The following is a 15,000-nucleotide window of genomic DNA, read 5'->3' as shown; positions in this document are numbered from 1 at the left end:
GCACCAGGGCGGGCTCAAGATGGCACGCGCGTTCCGTTTTTTTCACTATCTTTCAAAACGGAAATTTTAAAATCTCCTTTTTTTTTTGCCTTTTCTGGAAATTAGTGAAGGCAGCGCATCAAAGGTGCGCACCTCGCTGCCCACCTTGGTGTGCTCTGAGGTGCGCACCCGGGAGCGCTACGAAGTGTGCTCCAAGGTGCGGCGTGCACGTTGTCGGAGCCCGGTTTGCCCCGGGTGCGCACCTCGCCTGCACCTTGGCCGGGGTGGGCACCTTGGCTGGGTTTGCCCAGGGTGCGCTCCGAAGCGGGGTTACTGGAGCGCCCCCTCTTTTTTTGTCAGAGCGTTTGGTGGGGTTTCTCGCATTGGCTCTTCCCAGGCCCGGTTGTTGGGTGCGCTCCCACCCTGGCGCGCGCGAAGTTGGAAGTTGGGTTAATTGCCCGGGCGCGCACCTTCGCCAGGGTGGGCACCTTGGTGCGCACACCTTGGCTGGGCTGCGCACCAGGGCGGGCTCAAGATGGCACCAGCATTCCCTTTTTCTCACTATCTTTCAAAACGGAAATTTTAAAATCTCGTTTTTTTTTTGCCTTTTATGGAAATTAGTGAAGGCATCGCATCAAAGGTGCGCACCTCGCTGCCCACCTTGGTGTGCTCCGAGGTGCCCACCACGGTGCGCAACGCCGGTGCGAACCCGGGAGCGCCCCGATGTGTGCTCCAAGGTGCGGCGTGCACGAAGTCGGACCCCGGTTTGCCCCGGGTGCGCACCTCGCGTGCACCTTGGTGCGCACACCTTGGCTGGGTTGCGCGGCCTGGTGGGCACCATGGTGCGCACCAAGGAGCGCTCCGAAGTGTGCTCCAAGGTGCGGCGTGCACGAAGTCGGAGCCCGGTTTGCCCCGGGTACGCACCTCGCGTGCACCTTCGCCGGGGTGGGCACCTCGGCTGGGTTGCGCGCCCTGGTGCGCACCAAGGAGCGCTCCGAAGTGTGCTCCAAGGTGCGGCGTGCACGAAGTCGGAGCCCGGTTTGCCCCGGGTGCGCACCTTCGCCGCGGTGCGCACCATGGCGTGCACGAAGTCGGAGCCCGGTTTGCCCCGGGTGCGCACCTCGCGTGCACCTTCGGCGGGGTTGCGCGCCCTGGTGGGCACCATGGTGCGCACCAAGGAGCGCTCCGAAGTGTGCTCCAAGGTGCGGCGTGCACGAAGTCGGAGCCCGGTTTGCCCCGGGTGCGCACCTCGCGTGCACCTTCGGCGGGGTTGCGCGCCCTGGTGGGCACCATGGTGCGCACCAAGGAGCGCTCCGAAGTGTGCTCCAAGGTGCGGCGTGCACGAAGTCGGAGCCCGGTTTGCCCCGGGTGCGCACCTCGCGTGCACCTTCGCCGCGGTGGGCACCATGGCGTGCACGAAGTCGGAGCCCGGTTTGCCCCGGGTGCGCACCTCGCGTGCACCTTCGCCGGGGTGGGCACCTCGGCTGGGTTGCGCGCCCTGGTGCGCACCAAGGAGCGCTCCGAAGTGTGCTCCAAGGTGCGGCGTGCACGAAGTCGGAGCCCGGTTTGCCCCGGGTGCGCACCTCGCGTGCACCTTCGCCAGGGTGGGCACCTCGGTGCGCACACCTTCTCAATGTTTTCTTGCCTTTTCTGGAAATTGGTGAAGGCAGCGCATCAAAGGTGCGCACCTCGGTGTGCTCCGAGGTGCGAACCCGAGAGCGCTCCGAGGTGCCCACGAAGTCGAAAGTCGGGTTAATTGCATTGTTTTCCCCGGGTGCGCTCCGAGGTGCGCAACATCGGCGCGCACCAAGGAGGGCTCCGAAGTGTGCTCCAAGGTGCGCACGATGGCGTGCACCTCTGGTGCGCACGATTCGGAGCTCGGTTTGACCGGGGTGCGCACACCTTGGCTGGGTTGCGCACCTTTTGTGCGCTCCAAGGTGCGCACGAAGTCGGAGCTCGGTTTGCCCCGGGTGCGCACCTTCGCCAGGGTGCGCACCTTGATGCGCACGCCTTGGCTGGGCTGCGCACCTTGGTGGGCGCCATGGTGCGCACCTTTCGTGCGCTCCAAGGTGCGCACGAAGTCGGAGCTCGGTTTGCCCCGGGTGCGCACCTTGGTGGGCGCCATGGTGCACTCCGAGGTGCCCAAGATTGGTGCGCACCAAGGAGCGCTCCGAAGTGCGCTCCAAGGTGCGCGCGAAGTCGAAAGTTGGGTTAATTGTCCGGTTTGCCTCGGGTGCGCACCTTGCGTGCACCTTCGCCAGGGTGGGCGCCTTGGTGCGCACACCTTGGCTGGGCTGCGCACACCTTGGCACCCGCGTTTCCTTCATTTTAAATTTTTTTTTTTTACAATCTCTCAAGTGGGAAATTCTATAATCTCAACTTTTTTTGCCTTTTCAGGAAACTTTTGAATGGAGCGCATCATTGGTGCGCTCCGAAGTGTGCTCCAAAGCTCTCTCCAGCTGCGTGCACCTGCCCCGGCCGCGCACCCGGCCCCGCCCAGCTTCGCTCACCTGTCCCGGGCGTCTGGTGCGGAACCTTAGAGTAAGAAACATCACCGTGCACCTTGGCCAACGTGCGCGACTCGACCGAGCGCGCACTGGCCGAGGTGCACACCGATTTCACCTGGGTGCGCGCGCAGCACCTCGGGCGCACCGGGGTGCGCGCACAACGCCCGGGTTGCACCGTGGCCTGTGTGCTCGGGGTGCCTCGGGTGCGCGCTCGGTGTCGCCCCCGCGCGCGCGGTAGTGCGGGCAGCGCACCCCGGCCCGGCCCGGCCCCGACGAGAACGCAAACGGGCAAAAGGTTTATTCAAATAGCATTGCGACGCCCGGCGAAAAACTAAAAAAGGGTGCAACACCGGGACTTCCCGGGAGGTCACCCATCCCAGTACTACTCCGGCCCAAGCGCGCTTAACTGCGGAGTTCTGATGGGATCCGGTGCACTAATGCTGGTATGATCGCACCCGTTATGAGCTTGTCGCAGTGTGTACTTAGCAAACCGCGACCCACGTGCGAATCCACCCCGGCCACCCACCCCCGTCGAGGTGCACACCCTCCCTCGCGAAGTGCGCCCCGTTCGCCAAGTGTGAGCCCTGCCCGGGTGCGCGCACCTTGCTAGGGCGTCGGGTGTGCACCCGGCCCGGCCTACGTGCGTGCACCTGGAGGGGGCGTCGTGTGCGTGCAGTGTCCCGTCTGCAACGCGGTGCCCACACACCACCTCGGGCGCAACGACCTGCGCTCACATGTGGGCCGAGTGCACCTTGGTGCATGTTCGGGGCGCCTCGGGTGCACGCTCGATCTTGCCCCGGTGCACCAAGGCGCTCGGTTTGCCCCGGGTGCGCACTTGGTGCAAGGTGGGCACCCAAAATAGGGATCAAGCACCAAAACACAAGTTTCGGGATGCAAAATGGGACCCAAGGACCACAAATGCGTTCCAAGACCCATGATGGGTCCACGAGAACAAAAATGTGTTCCGAGACTTAATAAACAAATATTGGGTTTTAGGAGAAGAAACATGCTCTGATGCCCAAAACGAGAATCGACCCCGAAAAGGCCACAGGCCAAAAGTGGGATGCGAGACAAAAAAAAATGGGACCCGAGGACCAAAATTGGGTTCCCAGGTCGAAGACAGGGCAACCGGACAAGAAACGACCTCTAAGGCTCGAAATGAGTCCCGACGACTAAAACTTGACAAGAAGCACCCATCAGGCACCCAACTCGACACCCATGGGATGCCGACCCACCCGGGCTTCCACCTAGCACACCTTGGCACCCACCCACCCTCGCACCCAACCTCGCACCCAACTTAGCACCTTTGAACCCACATTGGCACTCACCCTGACCCTGGCACCTTGGAACCCACATTGGCACTCACCTTGACCCTGGCACCCACCTTTGCACTCACCTTGGGACCCACCCTGGCTCCCACCTCGGCACCCACCCAGACACCCACCTTGGTTCCTTGGCACCCACCTTGGATCCTTGGCACCCACCCCGACACCCACCTTGGCACGCAACTTGGCTACTTGCCACCCACCTTGGCTCCTTGACGCCCACCCCGACAACCACCCCGTGACCTACCCTGGCCTAGGGTTGGTGCACACCCACCCTGGTGCCCACCTTGGCACCCACCCTATGACCCACCTTGGCACGCACCTTAGTACCCACCCCGTTACCCACCCTAGGACCCACCCCGTGACCCACCTTGGCCAGGGTGGGTGCACCCACCCTGGTGCCCACCTTGGCACCCACCCATCCTAGCACCCAGCCTGTGACCGGGCTTGGAACCCAACCTTGCACCCGCACCCGTCTTGGCCAGTGTGGGTGCGCACCCATCCTGGCACCCACGTTGTGACACACCCTTTAACCCACGCACCCTAGCACCCACGTTGGCACCCACCTTGGAACCCAACCTAGCAACTTGGCACCCACCCCGTGACCCACCTTGGCATCCACCATAGCAGTCGCCGACTTGGCACCCACCTCGGCACCCACCTTGACACTTGTGGACCCACCTTGCCACTCACCCTAGCATCGACCCATCCTAGCACCCACCCTGGCACCTTTGCACCCTAGCACTCACCCATCCTAGCACCTAACCTGTGACCCACCTTGACACTCACCCTCGCACCCACCTTGGAACCCAACCTAGCACCCACCCACCCTGACACCAACCCTAGCACCTACCCACCCTTGCACCCACCCTGTGACCCATCTTGGCACCCACCCATCCTACCACTCAACCTATCACCCACCTTCTCACCCACCTTGGCATCCACCTTAGCACCCACCCACACTGGCACCTTGGCACCCACCTCGGGCAAGGTGGGTGCACACCCACCCTGGCACCCAATTTAGAACCCACCGAGCATGTTACCCACCTTGGCACCCACATTGCAGCCCACCCTAGTACCCACCCTATGACCCACATTGGCATCCACACCCTAGCACCCAGGCACCTCGACACCCGCCTTGACACCCACCCTAGCACTGAACCTGTGACCCACCTTGGAACTCACCCTAGAACCCACCCACCCTGTGAACCACCTTGGCATCCACCTTAGCACCCACCCACCTTGGCACCCACTCTAGCACTCACCCATCCTAACACCCAACTTGTTACCCACCTTGGCACCCGCCCTCGCGTCCACCTTGAAACCCACCCTAGCACCCACCCACGCAGGAGCCCACCTTGGCACCCAACCTAACACCCACGCATCCTGGCACCCAACTTGTGACCCACCTTGGAACCCACCCTAGTACCCACCTTTGAACCCACTATATCACCAACCCACCTTGGCACCCACCCTATGACCCTCTTTGGAATCCACCCTAGCACGCACCCACCCTGGCACCCACCATGGAGCGCACCCTAGCACCCACCCACCTCGGCACGCACCTCAACACCCACCTTGGTGTGCGCACTGCGCCAACCTCTCAAAGACCCTATGTGGTGCGCTCCAAAGTGTACACCTTTGGTGCGCTCCAAGGTGCGCACCTTTGGTGCACACCGAGGTGCACACCAAAGTGTGCACCGAGGTGAGCACCAAAGTGCACTCCAGGGTGCACACCAAGGCGTGCACCTTTGGTGCGGTCAATGCAAACGAATTCGGAAGTTGGGGTCGATGTCCTAATCGCTGCTGCAGACTACACGTATGAGAATCGGACAAATAGCTTTATATAGGGGAGGTGTTGCGTTTGATGGGTCGACTCCCCTGGTTGTGTGCACTGCACCAACTTCAAAGACCCTGTCTTGTTTAAGAAGTCAAAAGTTGGGGTGGATGTCCTAATCATTGCTGCAGTCTACGCATGTATGAGAATCAGACAAATAGCTTATATAGGGGAGGTGTTGCATTCGGTGGGTTGACTCCCCTGGTTGTGCGCACTGCGCCAACCTCAAAGACCCCGCATAGCAGAAGAAGTCGGAAGTCGGATTTTGGTGAGCACCAAGGCGTGCACCTTTGGTGCGGTCAACGCAGACGAATTCAGAAGTTGGGGTGGATGTCCTAATCGTTGTTGCAGGCTACACATGTATGAGAATCAGACAAATAGCTTATATAGGGGAGGTGTTGGGTTTGATGGGTCAACTCCCTTGGTTGTGCGCATTACGCCAACCTCAAAGACCTTGTTTTCGTTAAGAAGTCAAAAGTTGGGGTCAATGTCCTAATGGCTCCTGCAGGCTACACATGTATGAGAATCGGACAAATAGCTTATATAGGGGAGGTGTTGGGTTTGATGGGTCGACTCCCCTGGTTGTGCGCATTACGTCAACCTCAAAGACCTTGTTTTCGTTAAGAAGTCAAAAGTTGGGGTCGATGTCCTAATTGCTCCTGTAGACTACACATGTATGAGAATCAGACAAATAGCTTATATAGGGGAGGTGTTGGGTTTGATGGGTTGACTCCCCTAGTTGTTCGCATTACACCAACCTCAAAGACCTTGTTTTCGTTTAGAAGCCGAAAGTTGGGGTCGATGTCCTAATTGCTCCTGCAGGCTACGCATGTATGAGAATCAGACAAATAGCTTATATAGGGGAGGTGTTGGGTTTGATGGGTCGACTCCCCTGGTTGTGCGCATTGCGCCAACCTCAAAGACCCTGCATTGCGGATGAAGTCGAAAGTCAGAGTTTGGTGTGCTACAAGGTGTGGTCGAAGGTGCTCACCTAGGTGTGCACCTTTGGAGCACAGGAAAAGTGCCCTCCAAAAGTGCGCACCTTTGGAGTGCACAAAAGTGCCCTCCAAAAGTGCGCACCTTTGGAGCGCAGAAAAGTGCCCTCCAAAAAGTGCCCTCCAAAAGTGCGCACCTTTGGAGCGCAGAAAAGTGCCCTCCAAAAAGTGCCCTCCAAAAGTGCGCACCTTTGGAGCGCAGAAAAGTGCCCTCCAAAAAGTGCCCTCCAAAAGTGCGCACCTTTGGAGCGCAGAAAAGTGCCCTCCAAAAAGTGCCCTCCAAAAGTGCGCACCTTTGGAGCGCAGAAAAGTGCCCTCCAAAAAGTGCCCTCCAAAAGTGCGCACCTTTGGAGCGCAGAAAAGTGCCCTCCAAAAAGTGCCCTCCAAAAGTGCGCACCTTTGGAGCGCAGAAAAGTGCCCTCCAAAAAGTGCCCTCCAAAAGTGCGCACCTTTGGAGCGCAGAAAAGTGCCCTCCAAAAAGTGCCCTCCAAAAGTGCGCACCTTTGGAGCGCAGAAAAGTGCCCTCCAAAAAGTGCCCTCCAAAAGTGCGCACCTTTGGAGCGCAGAAAAGTGCCCTCCAAAAAGTGCCCTCCAAAAGTGCGCACCTTTGGAGCGCAGAAAAGTGCCCTCCAAAAGTGCGCACCTTTGGAGCGCACAAAAGTGCCCTCCAAAAGTGCGCACTTTTGGTGCGCACCAAGGCGCTGGTTCGGTCGTTGCAGGCGAGTTCGGAAGTTGGGGTCGATGTCCTGAGCGGAGGTGCAAACTACACAGGTGTCGGAATCGGACAAATAGCTTATATAGGGGAGGTGTATGCTTCGATGGGTCGACTCCCCAGGTTGAGCGCACCGCGCCAACCTCAAAGACCCTACGGTATGGATGAAGTCGGAAGTTGGGTCCGATGACCGATTCGATTAGTAGGTATGCTCATGAGGTCGGAATTTGGGTCCGATGACCTGCCATGTGCAGGAAGGCGAATGTTGACACTGTGCGTTGCAAGGTGCACACCAAGGCGCTGGTGCGGTCTTTTTAGTCGAGTTCGGAAGTTGGGGTCGATGTCCTGATCGGAGGTGCAAGCTACACAGGTGTGGGAATCGGACAAATAGCTTATATAGGGGAGGTGTATGCTTCGTTGGGTCGACTCCCCGGGTTGAGCGCACCGCGCCAACCTCAAAGACCCTACGGTATGGATGAAGTCGGAAGTTGGGTCCGATGACCGATTCGATATGTAGGCATACTCGCGAGGTCGGAATTTGGGTCCGATGACCTGCCACGTGCAGGAAGGCGAATGTTGGCACTGTGCGTTGCAAGGTGCGCACCAAGGCGCTGGTTCGGTCGTTGGAGGCGAGTTCGGAAGTTGGGGTCGATGTCTTGATCGGAGGTGCAAACTACACAGGTGTGGGAATCGGACAAATAGCTTATATAGGGGAGGTGTATGCTTCGTTGGGTCGACTCCCCGGGTTGAGCGCACCGCGCCAACCTCAAAGACCCTACGGTATGGATGAAGTCGGAAGTTGGGTCCGATGACCGATTCGATATGTAGGCATACTCGCGAGGTCGGAATTTGGGTCCGATGACCTGCCATGTGCAGGAAGGCGAATGTTGGGACTGTGCGTCGCAAGGTGCGCACCAAGGCGCTGGTGCCGTCGTTGCAGTCGAGTTCGGAAGTTGGGGTCGATGTCCTGGTCAGAGGTGCAAACTACACAGGTGTGGGAATCGGACAAATAGCTTATATAGGGGAGGTGTATGCTTCGATGGGTCGACTCCCTGGGTTGAGCGCACCGCGCCAACCTCAAAGACCCTACAGTATGGATGAAGTCGGAAGTTGGGTCCGATGACCGATTCGATACGTAGGCATATTGGCGAGGTCTGAATTTGTGTCCGATGACCTGCCATGCGCAGGAAGGCGGAATTTGGGTCCGATGACCGAGTTGATGGCGTGCCATGCGCAGAAAGGCGGAATTTGGGTCCGATGACCGAGTTGATGTTGATGGCCCGCCATGCACAGGAAGGCGGAATTTGGGTCCGATGACCGATTTGAAGGCGTGCCATACGCAAAAAGGCGGAGTTTGGGTCCGATGACCGAGTTGATATTGATGGCCCGCCATGCGCAGGAAGGCGGAATTTGGGTCCGATGACCTGACATACGCATGGAGTCCGACTCGGGGGCCGATGTTCGATTCGATGACTTGCATTGTGGGTAAAGTCGGAAGTTGTGGTCTTTGACCCGATTCGATGACCAGACTTCGGCTGCTTGAGAATCGGACAAATAACTTATATAGGGGAGGTAGTGTTCTCGAGCATCCTCCCCCCGTGCCCGTTTATGTCGATTGATGCTGGTGCTCGACTGGTTGGAGCGCTCGGATGCAAAAATCTTGCACCAGGATTTATCGATTGTGATGGACACGGCAAGTCTCCTGATTGCTATGCAGGAGCTCATCGTGAATCTCTATGCGGCCTTGGTATGGACTCGACCTGCGGAATGGTTCGGCAATGGTAGTCGCTCCAACACGTCCTTGCAATGGCCACAGAGGTGATTCGACTAGAGCTCCAGTCTAGCTTTTGGGTTGCTTGGCGGACTGGTATAGCCGCGATCGAGTTCCGGCCATGAACGTTTTAGATAGCTCTTGGGCTTTCTGGGACGGAAGTCGGAAGTTTGGGCTGTTGTCCGATTTGATGACCATTCTTCGGATGTGTGAGAATCGGACAAATAACTTATATAGGGGACTGTGTTGTCTCACGCAGCCCCCTCCGTGCCCCTCTATCTCGACCGATGTTGGTGCTTGAAAGGGTTGGGATCGCTCGGATTTATAAACGTGCACCACCATTTGTCGAGTGTGAGGGACGCGGCAGGTCTCCTAAATGCTATGCGGGCGCTCTCTGAGAATCTCTATCCGGCCTCGACACAGACTAGTCTTGCTGAATGGTTTGGCACTGGTAGTCGATCCAACACGTCGTTGTTGTGGCCGCCTAGGCGATTCGATTCGAGCCCCCGTCTAGCTTTTGGGTTGCTTGGCGGATTTTGCCCTATCCGCAAGTGAGCTCGGTCCCTAAACGTTCGAGAAACCCGATTGCTATGCGCCGACTCTCTTTCTTGCGAGCCTCCATCTAGCTTTTGGGTCTCTACGGAACGGAAGTCGGAATCTGGGACCGTTGTTTGATTCGACGAGGCAGACTACGGTTGTGCGAGAATCGGACAAATAACTTATATAGGGGAGGTGTTGACTGGAGCATTCTCCCCCGTGCCCCTCTAACTCGACCAATGCTGGCGCTCGAACGGTGGTAGCGCTCGGATTTTCATTGAGCGCCAGCATTGGTCGATTTAGAGGGGCATGCGAGATTCCCGAATGCTATGCGAGGGCTCTAACGGAAATGTCTATTGGTTTCGGTATGGATGCAATTGCGAGTGGTTCGGCAAAGGTAGTCGTTCCGATGCGTCCATGTCGTGGCCAAATCGATAATTCGATTTGAGCCCTCGTATAGCATTTGGGTCTCTCGATGTGATTCCGCATTCCAGTCCCTTTGGGCACTGCTTGAGCCGCATCCCAGGGGGTTCCCTTCCCAATAATCTGCCTCGCAACCCGATTGCTATGCGGTGAGGCTCCTCGGCCGCCTCGGAACTATCTGTGTATCAGACGCATCGCGGGATAAGGGGTTGGCAACGGTAGTCGCCCCAAGCGCGTCCGATGCTTGGACCATTCCGAGGCGGCCCTGAAGCCTCTTCCGTCTAGCCGTTGGGTCCTTCTCGCCGCATCCCTCGCCTCGCACCCCGATTGCTATGCGGTGAGGCTCCTCGGCCGCCTCGGAACTATCTGTGTATCGGACGCGTCGCGGGATAAGGGGTTGTCACTGGTAGTCGCCCCAAGCGCGTCCGATGCTTGGACCATTCCGAGGCGGCCCTGAAGCCTCTTCCGTCTAGCCGTTGGGTCCTTCTCGCCGCATCCCTCGCCTCGCACCCCGATTGCTATGCGGTGAGGCTCCTCGGCCGCCTCGGAACTATCTGTGTATCGGACGCGTCGCGGGATAAGGGGTTGTCATTGGTAGTCGCCCCAAGCGCGTCCGATGCTTGGACCATTCCGAGGCGGCCCTGAAGCCTCTTCCGTCTAGCCGTTGGGTCCTTCTCGCCGCATCCCTCGCCTCGCACCCCGATTGCTATGCGGTGAGGCTCCTCGGCCGCCTCGGAACTATCTGTGTATCGGACGCGTCGCGGGATAAGGGGTTGTCACTGGTAGTCGCCCCAAGCGCGTCCGATGCTTGGACCATTCCGAGGCGGCCCTGAAGCCTCTTCCGTCTAGCCGTTGGGTCCTTCTCGCCGCATCCCTCGCCTCGCACCCCGATTGCTATGCGGTGAGGCTCCTCGGCCGCCTCGGAACTATCTGTGTATCGGACGCGTCGCGGGATAAGGGGTTGTCACTGGTAGTCGCCCCAAGCGCGTTCGATGCTTGGACCATTCCGAGGCGGCCCTGAAGCCTCTTCCGTCTAGCCGTTGGGTCCTTCTCGCCGCATCCCTCGCCTCGCACCCCGATTGCTATGCGGTGAGGCTCCTCGGCCGCCTTGGAACTATCTGTGTATCGGACGCGTCGCGGGATAAGGGGTTGTCACTGGTAGTCGCCCCAAGCGCGTCCGATGCTTGGACCATTCCGAGGCGGACCCGAAGCCTCTTCCGTCTAGCCGTTGGGTCCTTCTCGCCGCATCCTTCGCCTCGCACCCCGATTGCTATGCGGTGAGGCTCCTCGGCCGCCTCGGAACTATCTGTGTATCGGACGCGTCGCGGGATAAGGGGTTGTCACTGGTAGTCGCCCCAAGCGCGTCCGATGCTTGGACCATTCCGAGGCGGACCCGAAGCCTCTTCCGTCTAGCCGTTGGGTCCTTCTCGCCGCATCCCTCGCCTCGCACCCCGATTGCTATGCGGTGAGGCTCCTCGGCCGCCTTGGAACTATCTGTGTATCGGACGCGTCGCGGGATAAGGGGTTGTCACTGGTAGTCGCCCCAAGCGCGTCCGATGCTTGGACCATTCCGAGGCGGACCCGAAGCCTCTTCCGTCTAGCCGTTGGGTCCTTCTCGCCGCATCCCTCGCCTCGCACCCCGATTGCTATGCGGTGAGGCTCCTCGGCCGCCTTGGAACTATCTGTGTATCGGACGCGTCGCGGGATAAGGGGTTGTCACTGGTAGTCGCCCCAAGCGCGTCCGATGCTTGGACCATTCCGAGGCGGACCCGAAGCCTCTTCCGTCTAGCCGTTGGGTCCTTCTCGCCGCATCCCTCGCCTCGCACCCCGATTGCTATGCGGTGAGGCTCCTCGGCCGCCTTGGAACTATCTGTGTATCGGACGCGTCGCGGGATAAGGGGTTGTCACTGGTAGTCGCCCCAAGCGCGTCCGATGCTTGGACCATTCCGAGGCGGCCCCGAAGCCTCTTCCGTGTAGCCGTTGGGTCCTTCTCGCCGCATCCCTCGCCTCGCACCCCGATTGCTATGCGGTGAGGCTCCTCGGCCGCCTTGGAACTATCTGTGTATCGGACGCGTCGCGGGATAAGGGGTTGTCACTGGTAGTCGCCCCAAGCGCGTCCGATGCTTGGACCATTCCGAGGCGGCCCCGAAGCCTCTTCCGTGTAGCCGTTGGGTCCTTCTCGCCGCATCCCTCGCCTCGCACCCCGATTGCTATGCGGTGAGGCTCCTCGGCCGCCTTGGAACTATCTGTGTATCGGACGCGTCGCGGGATAAGGGGTTGTCACTGGTAGTCGCCCCAAGCGCGTCCGATGCTTGGACCATTCCGAGGCGGACCTGAAGCCTCTTCCCTCTAGCCGTTGGGGCTTTCTCGCCGCATCCCTCGCCTCGCACCCTGATTGCTATGCTGTGAGGCTCCTCGGCCGCCTTGGAACTATCTGTGTATCGGACGCATCGCGGGATAAGGGGTTGGCAGTGGTAGTCGCCCCAAGCGCATCCGATGCTTGGACCATTCCGAGGCGGCCCTGCAGCCTCTTCCGTCTAGCCGTTGGGGCCATCTCGCCGCATCCCCCACCTCGCACCACGATTGCTATGCGGTGAGGCTCCTTGGCCGCCTCGGAACTATCTGTGTATCGGACGCATCGCGGGATAAGGGGTTGTCACTGGTAGTCGCCCCAAGCGCGTCCGATGCTTGGACTATTCCGAGGCGGCCCTGCAGCCTCTTCCGTCTAGCCGTTGGGGCCATCTCGCTGCATCCCCCACCTCCTCGGCCGCCTCGGAACTATCTGTGTATCGGACGCATCGCGGGATAAGGGGTTGGCAGTGGTAGTCGCCCCAAGCGCGTCCGATGCTTGGACTATTCCGAGGCAGCCCTGCAGCCTCTTCCGTCTAGCCTTTGGGGCCATCTCGCCGCATCCCTCGCCTCGCACCCCGATTGCTATGCGGTGAGGCTCCTCGGCCGCCTGGGAACTATCTTCGTATCGGACGCATCGCGGGATAAGGGGTTGTCACTGGTAGTCGCCCCAAGCGCGTCCGATGCTTGGACTATTCCGAGGCGGCCCTGTGGCCTCTTCCGTCTAGCCATTGGGGCCATCTCGCCGCATCCCCCACCTCGCACCCCGATTGCTATGCGGTGAGGCTCTTCGGCCGCCTTGGAACTATCTTCGTATCGGACGCATCGCGGGATAAGGGGTTGTCACTGGTAGTGGCCCCAAGCGCGTCCGATGCTTGGACTATTCCGAGGCGGCCCTGCAGCCTCTTCCGTCTAGCCGTTGGGGCCATCTCGCCGCATCCCCCACCTCGCACCCCGATTGCTATGCGGTGAGGCTCCTCGGCCGCCTTGGAACTATCTTCGTATCGGACGCATCGCGGGATAAGGGGTTGTCACTGGTAGTCGCCCCAAGCGCGTCCGATGCTTGGACTATTCCGACGCGGCCCTGTGGCCTCTTCCGTCTAGCCGTTGGGGCCATCTCGCCGCATCCCCCACCTCGCACCCCGATTGCTATGCGGTGAGGCTCCTCGGCCGCCTTGGAACCATCTTCGTATCGGACGCATCGCGGGATAGGGGGCTGTCACTGGTAGTCGCCCCAAGCGTGTCCGATGCTTGGACCATTCCTAGGCGGCCCTGAAGCCTCTTCCGTCTAGCCGTTGGGGCCTTCCCGCCCCATCCCTCGCCTCGCACCCCCGATTGCTATGCGGTGAGGCTCCTCGGCCGCCTTGGAACCATCTGTGTATCGGACGCATCGCGGGATAAGGGGTTGGCACTGGCAGTCGCCCCAAGCGCGTCCGATGCTTGGACCATTCCGAGGTGGCCCTGAAGCCTCTTCCGTCTAGCCGTTGGGGCCTTCCCGCCCCATCCCTCGCCTCGCACCCCGATTGATATGCGGTGAGGCTCCTCGGCCGCCTTGGAACTATCTGTGTATCGGACGCATCGCGGGATAAGGGGTTGGCACTGGTAGTCGTCCCAATCGCATCCGATGCTTGGACCATTCCGAGGCGGCCCTGCAGCCTCTTCCGTTTAGCCGTCGGGGCCTTCCCGCCGCATCCCTCGCCTCGCATCCCGATTCCTATGCGGTGAGTCTTCTCGGCCGCCGCGGAACTATACCTGTTATTGCTACTGCATCCTTCGGCTGGTAACCTCCTCTGCCGCCTTGGAACGTTCTCTTTGTCGGACGCGTCGCGGGATAAGGGGTTGGCACTGGTAGTCGCCCCAAGCGCGCCCGATGCATAGACCGCTCCGAGTCGACCTTGCTTTCAGCCTCTCACATGCATAGACCTCTCTGAGTCGACCCTGCAGCCTCTCACGTTTAGCCTTTGGAATCTCGCCTCACAACATGATTGCTATCCTTGATGCATCCCTTGCCTCGAGCCCTGATTGCTTTCTTGGCTGCATCCCTCCTCTCCTCACAGCCCGGTTGTCATCACTGCTTCATCCGTCGCTTCATGCATTCTGGCTGCTGGGCCCTTCCCACCGCACACCTCGATTGCTATCTCTTCTGCATCACACACCCCGATTGCTATCTCTGCTACATCCCTCGGCTCTCACTTCTGCATCCTTCGCCTCACACCTCGATTGCTATCAATGCTGCATCCGTAACCTCACACCCCGATTGCTATGCGGGGAGGCTCCTTGGCCGCCTTGGAAATTTCTGTGTGTCGGACGCACCGCGGGATAAGGGGTTGGCACTGGTAGTCGCCCCAAGTGCGCCCGATTCTTAGACCGCTTCGAGGTGACCTCGTAGCCTCTTTCGTCCAGGCTTCCTGCCTTCAACGCCCTTTTTACACCTCGATTGCTATGCGCGGGCTCGTTGGCGTCTATCACCTCTCTGCGAAGAGTGGCACGATGATTGTTGGGGTAAATCGTAGCAGTCCGATCTCTGGCCTTGGGCCATTGTGAGGGCTGATCGATTTCCTGTGC

At 59.6% G+C, this 15,000-nt stretch overlaps 1 non-coding gene across 1 annotated transcript; it reads right to left on the bottom strand.

Moving 5' to 3' along the window:
- Window positions 1–2,824: 2,824 nt before the first annotated feature.
- On the bottom strand, window positions 2,825–2,943 carry LOC131861114 (5S ribosomal RNA). Its single transcript, XR_009360193.1, has one exon. It is a non-coding gene; the product is annotated as a 5S ribosomal RNA (ribosomal RNA).
- Between the last annotated feature and the right edge of the window lie 12,057 nt (window positions 2,944–15,000).

This window comes from Cryptomeria japonica, unplaced genomic scaffold (assembly GCF_030272615.1).
Source record: "Cryptomeria japonica unplaced genomic scaffold, Sugi_1.0 HiC_scaffold_24, whole genome shotgun sequence".
Classification (NCBI taxonomy): Eukaryota; Viridiplantae; Streptophyta; class Pinopsida; order Cupressales; family Cupressaceae; genus Cryptomeria; species Cryptomeria japonica.
This window is presented reverse-complemented; position numbering and strand designations above follow the sequence as displayed.